This window comes from Crocodylus siamensis, chromosome 6, assembly GCF_052110815.1.
Source record: "Crocodylus siamensis isolate JL-2025a chromosome 6, ASM5211081v1, whole genome shotgun sequence".
Classification (NCBI taxonomy): Eukaryota; Metazoa; Chordata; order Crocodylia; family Crocodylidae; genus Crocodylus; species Crocodylus siamensis.
In genome coordinates, this window is record NC_143400.1 from 28,973,733 (window position 1) to 28,980,681 (window position 6,949).

Below are 6,949 nucleotides of genomic sequence, written 5' to 3' on the forward strand. Positions count from 1 at the left end.
GGGGAACCTGCTCCCTCTGCCCACGTGACTGGCATCAGCCACCTGGGTGAGGGGTTTCTACTTGGGGAGCTGGAATCTGCCTGGTAACAGGTGATGTATTTCAAATTGGTTGGCTGATTGCCAACTGGGGCTGACCTCCACTGGACCAGGTGAATGAGGTCACAGGGGCTATATAGGTTAGGGGGGGAAGGAGGCAGTCTCTCTCTTCGGCCATGAGGTGAGGCAGCAGCCAAGCAGGGGCAGGGGAGATACCGTGATCCAGAAGGAGGGGATACACTACATTATCCTTGTGGTTGGTTCCCCGCTGATATGTCCTCCACAGGAGGTTTATATTGAGCAGATTCTTTTCGGTATTGGGTGGTGGAACCGGAGCGTGCTCCGTCCACTCCATGCATTGACCTGGTATTGCAGTGCTTCCAGGACCGGTGCAAAAAAAAAAAAAAAGGGACACAGAGAAGCCTTACCATCTGAACCTAGCTCTCTCTCTCACCCCAAAACGCATGAGCTAGAAACTGCCTTCTTTCAGAGGGGAATTGCACCAGCCTTTGGAAGATGCTTGTGAGTAAGCTACTCAATAGGATTAGATATCTAACTGGCAGTAACTCAGATGCGTGATCAAAAGGCTACCTCAGCCACACGGTTTGCTCTTTAGGATTTCTAAGATATTGCTCAATCCTGGACCCTAGTTTCTCCTACCCCCTGTAATCAATAAAGTTCTCCTTTTTGACTGGTGTGGGAGACTTATTGAGGGGTGGGTCTAAATTATGCCTAAGAGACCCCTTAGGTCTGCGGACTAAGGGAGACTTTACTTCTTGCCCCCTGACTTGGGGAAGTGCCCCAAGTGCCTGTACCGGGTCAAGTACCCATCGGACTATTAGGCCTGTGTTTCCCCGAGGACACAGGGCCGAGACAGTCCCTTCTCGGGGGGGGTGGCGGCGAAGTTACCCCCAGACTAGTGAGTGTGCTCCGGGAGAGGGGTCGGCCAAGCATAAGGTGCCCCTAGGGAGGCATTCGGAGTCTGGAAGGTGGGCAGGCGCAGGGAGGTGGGCGGCTCAACGCAGGAGTGCCCCCTACTGGCCCGCCACACCCTCCATCTGTTTTCTGCAAGACTCCGTCCAATGACAAGAGTGTGAAAAGGGACTGGCTCATTTGGAGCCACAAGGCCGCTGGTCTGTTCTGCTTTCCATGCTGTCTCTTCTGAGATCAGGACAAAAATCAAGCCCTGTACCTTCCAGATTCTGCCACGGGGGTGTGAATGATAACTGGAGAAAACTGTATGACAAAGTGAAGAGTCACAAGGCCAATTCTGGTCCTCTTCAACATTATTTACAGTGGAAAGATCTTGCAAATGCTCTTAGTGGAAAAGGAGCCATTGCTGATGCTCTTGAAAAGGGTATACAAGCAGAAAGCCCACTTGTTCCCGCTTCCCAGGGCAGGAGACAGAGGAGCCGCATGTGAGAAGTCTCACACCTGGTCCCCCAGCTGTGTACACACACACGGGGCCCAGTGGTGGGGCCCCCAACATCATACCTGCCCCAGGCCCCATAAACCCTTTGGGCGGCCCTGCTGTGGAGAGGTGTTGGTTCACAACTGGAAGTATCTTGGGAAGCAGTTACAGTCAGAACAACCTCCAACAGGTGCTACGTGAAGCTAAGCACTTCAGCCTATGCATTGCATCTTTCTTCCTGGATCCACCTGGAATTTGTCACTAAAGTGATACCAAAAAAACGCAACATGTTTGGCCGCAGTGTTTGTCCTCTGCTTAAGTGTAGACTCTCCAGGTTACCCTTCAATGCTGTAACATAGATAATTAATTGTTAAACTATTTCTGAAAAATCTGCCAGTTGGCATCCTGCTATATTATGAACATATCTGAAGAAACACAGCAAATATGTCTTCCCCGTATGTATTTATTGTTCTCTCAAAATAAGCAGCTTATTAAAGGGTATTCAGTCCAGGGAAATAAAATGCCACACTGGGCGTCAGGAAGGGGTTTGACCCCCTGGTCAGACAGGGGTGGGGGTTGGGGGGGAGAGGTAGGAGCCTGTGGGGGCTCAGTCTTCTCTCTGCCTGGGTGCTTCTGAGTGGATTTTAACCAGCTTCTCCCTGGCCTTGTTTAGGAGGCTTCAGACAGGGCTTCTTGGTCATGTCTCCAATCCAACCTCGCTATATGGTCTGTTCACAATATTGTGCACAGGCCGCTGTTTCTGGTGTTGGTGTTGCCACCTCTTGTGGGGTGCACTGTGGTGCTACCAGGCATCTTAAGAGATGATCCGTGATTTGCTTCTCCTGACAAACACATTGGTCAGGTGCATAGAGCCTGCATGATTTCATAAGAAAGTTGCATCTTCCAAGACCCACTCTCAATCTGTTCAGGCTCCGCCACGTGTGCCATCTGCAGTTGGAGCCAGATGCTAACTCCTCACTGGGAGTAATTCCTCACTGGCTCCATTCAACAGCTTTGTGGCCTCCTGGTCAACCAAAGGGCTGAGACCCCCTGTGCCTAGGGGAGGGTAATGCTGTTGCAGTGACTGTCCCCTCTCACCTGGTCCATCCTAGAGCCTGTCATGAAAGCCTGCATGGCCTGCAGGAGAGCAAGGCAAGTGACCTGGCCGCACTGTAGTGGCACCATGCAGTTCCTGCTGGCCTCTCTGCTCCTGGGCTGAGGCACTCCTGCTGCCAGTGCCCATCAGAGACATGGGAAGGAAGAGCCATGAGTTCACCTTCAAGTGATCCATAAAGCCCTGCTGTCCTGTCCATGCTTATTTCCAGCCTCCTCTCTCCAAGTCTTAGCCACGTAGTGGCTTCTAGTCGTGTGGCCACCTGGAGGGCTTGAAGCCTGGTCTGTGTGGGGCAGCACTGTAGTGTAGGAGTGTCCTGGGATGGGAAGAGGCAGATGCTCAGTGTTCATCTTGTGACAGGACCCAGATTTCAAAGCACCTGGCCCAGCGGAAGCTTTTGGCAGCCACTCACACATTAAGTCTTGTACCATCCGTGAGTGCCACTTTGATCCCCTTCCCCTGCTGAAGCTCCTGCTGTGTTTTCTGCTCCCTGCCCTCAGTTGTCTGCTAAATCTGCTGCTCTGCGACCCTAGGCTGTCAGCCCTGTGCCTCCAAGGCAGGCTTATGCACAGCCAAAGAGGAGGGGCTGTCCCTAGGGGCTGCACCATGCCATCTGACTCTACCTGTGGTGGGCAGCTGTCGGGCAGGGAGAGTTTCGCAGCACAGACAAGGCCTTGCTCCACCTTTGCCCCCAGCAGCTCCTAGCTGGCGCTGGTGGCAGCATGAGTAACCTGAGGGGCATGATTGCTCCTGACCTCCCTGCTGTCCTCAGGGCTTAGGCTCAGTGGGCAGCAGAGGTTTGTCTTATGTGTTCTGCATCCAGTGGCAATGATTGAACAAGCTCTTTGGAAGCTTCCTCCAGCATTTCCCAGGGAAGGGGCCAGGCAGCCCTTGAGAACCTGTGGCTGGAGCCATCCAGGTGAAGCATGAAGGGGAAGGTGTGAGCAGCAGGAAGGGACAAGTCCCGAGACAGAGTTATGAGCCAAGGTGGGGCAAGGGCCCCCTGCAAGGCCCAGCTTAGCATGAGGACATGGAGCCCTGGCATTGATGACCCAGCCCAGGGTGCATGATGCATGCACAGGGGAGCACTGGGGTCAATAAACCAGTCCTGGTTTGTTGGGACTGATTCAGGAGTCTTCAACACAGGGGCTAGAGACACTGCAGCCTGAGCTCCCTATAGCACTGTGCCTGCCCCTAGGGACTCCTTAGAGCACCTGTTCCTAGCAAAGCCTGGCCATCACCCCTCTGCCAGCTTTGTGCTAGGTGTCTGTGAACAGCCAGCACTTCCTGAAGTATAGACACTACCTCCCCATTGTGAGCATCCACAGTATCTGGTGTGGTTTGCTGGTGCACACCAACCCTTCAGAACCTCCTCCAGAACCTCCTGCTGAGATTCTGGCTGCACTTCTCCCCACGCCTCTTTATTTATGCAGCTCCACCAAGTCCTGGGATCTCCTGGTTGACCTCCTCCTGGCACTAGCCAAACTAGCCATCTACCTGTCCAGGAAGGAGGCTCTGGCTCAGAGGACCACAGAGGACTGGGAGCCACCTTCCTATCCCTCATCCATTCACAGCTCTAGGCAGTTTCACTTGGCAGTGTCCACTGGCTCCTTGGACTCAGAGGGCCAGGGGACACTGTCTGGTGTGCTCTGCTCAGTGTTCCCCATGGTGCACTTGTTTTGAACCTTTGACTTCCACTCCCGTCCCTGTTATGTTTTAAGTTGCCCCAAGGAATCAGGTGCCACTCTCTTGGTAGCCTCCCTTTTTGAGGGAGGCTTATAATTTTTCTTGGTAGGCTTTTGGCCCATGATCCCTTAAATACTTTAGGGGCTTGTGGGCCCAATGCCCACCAAAAAAAAGAATAGCTGGTGTCACATGGTGGCAGAGAACAGATGCCAAAAGGTAAAGTGAGCTGGGTCCAAGAAAGGTTTTTTCCGCTGTTTTTTCTAGCATTTGAGGTCTAGGAAGTTCTGATCCGGGTGCTGCATCCCTCGCTCCCACGTTCAGTAGCTACTACTGCCCCTTTCCTCCAACAACGTGTCCAAGCCCTCAGTGAAGCTGGCTGAACTCTCAGCTTCCACCGCATCTGGTGGGACCCTGGGATAGCCTGCTGAGTGAAAAAGAATGGGCACATGTCTAATCTACAATGATGGCCCAGTTGTGTCACCTTGTAGCAGGCTTGTCTTTTGGAGCTTGGGTTGAGACCCAGGCTTGAAACCATGCTGTTTTGATTGGTGGAGCCCATCCACCAATCAGGAAGCAGCAAGAGGGGTTTCAGTCACACCCCTTTCCTGAGGGGAAAGGGAGAGGCTTTCCCCCCCTCTCCTACCTGATTGAAGACTGCCACACCCTGGTGGAAGACTTCAGGGGCGGAGCCATGGAGCGTGTGAAAGGAGCGAGGGGACACATCCAGGACAGAGGAAGAGTGGGGAGCTGCGGAGGGCTGAGGAAGACTTCCATCAGCAGGGGACAGCAGACGGCTCCAGCAGCTAGGCTCTCAGTGTCCAGCCCAGCATGCGGTGTCCAGACCCAGGGAGCTGCGGGAGGCGGCTCGGGCCTGCAACCTCTGGCGAGCGGCCAGAGTCACGGTGTACAGGCACGGAGCAGGACCTGTGGAGCGCTTGGGCAGCTCAGGCCCTCAACCCCGGAACGAGGCTGGGGGCTCGGTGCGGGAGGTGCTGCATGGAGGCCCTGGGAGCAGACCAAGCCTGGTGCTGCATGAGGCAGCCCAGGCCTCTGGTCCACAGCAAAAAGTTGAGTCCAGAGAGCCAGACAATGCTCAGGTTACTGAGCCAGCAGACAGAGCCAAGCCAGAGGCCCCAGAAGCCCTGCATAGAGGAGCCCTGTTTCAGGGGACAGCAACCTCCCCCCCCCCCCCCGAAGCCCACCGCAGGTGAGAGAGCTGCCTGACGCAGGGGATGAGGCCTGGGAGACCTGAGCTGCAGGGAAAAGAGGATTCCCACAGGGGAGAGGGAGTCCTCTTGGTTAGTGAAGGGCTCCTGAAAGTGGAGGTCCCACTGGGAGGGTCCCCCTAAAGTTACCAGCTTCCTTGTCAGGCTTGGGAAAAAGCCCAAGGGCACTGGGGTTTCCCCTTGGGATTAAGTTTATCTTTGAAGTTCTTGCGCCCTAAGTAGTGTGATGTCATGCCTTATATTTTGTGAACTCTCATGTTTGTAAATTAGTAGATGAGTAGAGTCCTAGGGCTCTGCCGGGACCCCTGTTGCTATTATTTCACCTGTTGTCTACTTGTATTTATTTGGGGCTCACCTATACTTATCTATAGTTTATCTGTTGGCTATCTGTGTTTATTTTGGGGTTTATCTATTTCAGATCAGATACTTATCTGTGACTTACCTATATCTAGAGCACTGGTATAATGTTTTATGTCATTTACCCAGAGGGTATTGTTTCTGTTATTTGTTTAGATATTTTCTATATCGGACATATGTTTATATCCATGTGCCTTTTCCTTGTGATGAGTTAGTGTAAATACATTTGTATATAGTTAAGTCCCCTGACTGCCCTGGCCTGGTTCTATAGGGACAGAGGGAAACTGAGCGGTCTGCAGTTCCCCCACAGCACACCTGCCAGCTAACAATCCCCTTCAATTGGAGAAGGGGAGTATATACCTGAGTTACCTAGGCTACATTGTGACCTGCTCACTCCTGTATGGGAAGAAACAGTCAGTAATAAATTCCTATTGACTTTCTCTTCCTAGGATGCAGTCCAGGAGAAGGGCAAGGGAGAGGCCAGGAATCCAGGCCTACAAGTGCTCAGCTCTGCACCCAGCTGTGGGGACAGACAGAAGCAAGAGTCGAGGGATGGAGAAGTATTCTCCACAGCCCCAACTGAGAAACGACAGAGAAAAGGACCCAGGCTCGAAGCCACCTACCTTCAGCCGCAGCTGGGTGCTTTTGCGTTATGGCAGATGGTGAAATGGCCACATGATGGCACCAAAAGCCAAAGCAAGCTCTGGGAAGGGCCTGTGCAGGCTGCTTGAGGAGCCAGGCAGAGCTAGGCTGACAGCAGTTGTCAGATTTTCCCAGGACAAAGCTCTTTATGCTGGGATCCCGCAGGGGCATAAGCCCATTTTCCCATTTTAAGGACCTACAAAAGACATGGGGGAATTTCAGTCTTGCTAGGCCATAGTGATGCTAAACTCTAGTTTAGATAAGGCACTGCAAAGGCCTTTGGGAGTAGCAGGCTTCCCTGACTGCTGGATGACCTGATAATTTAAGATGTGGTGAGCCAAAGTACTAATTCTCCCTGAGAAACAGGAGCTGAACAAGCTGAGGAATAAAACATTAGAACTCACTGGTAAAGATAGCAAGGGGCCAGCTGGGCTTAGCAGGCAGGGAGCTGGAGATGCCCAATCTCAGCAGTGAGTG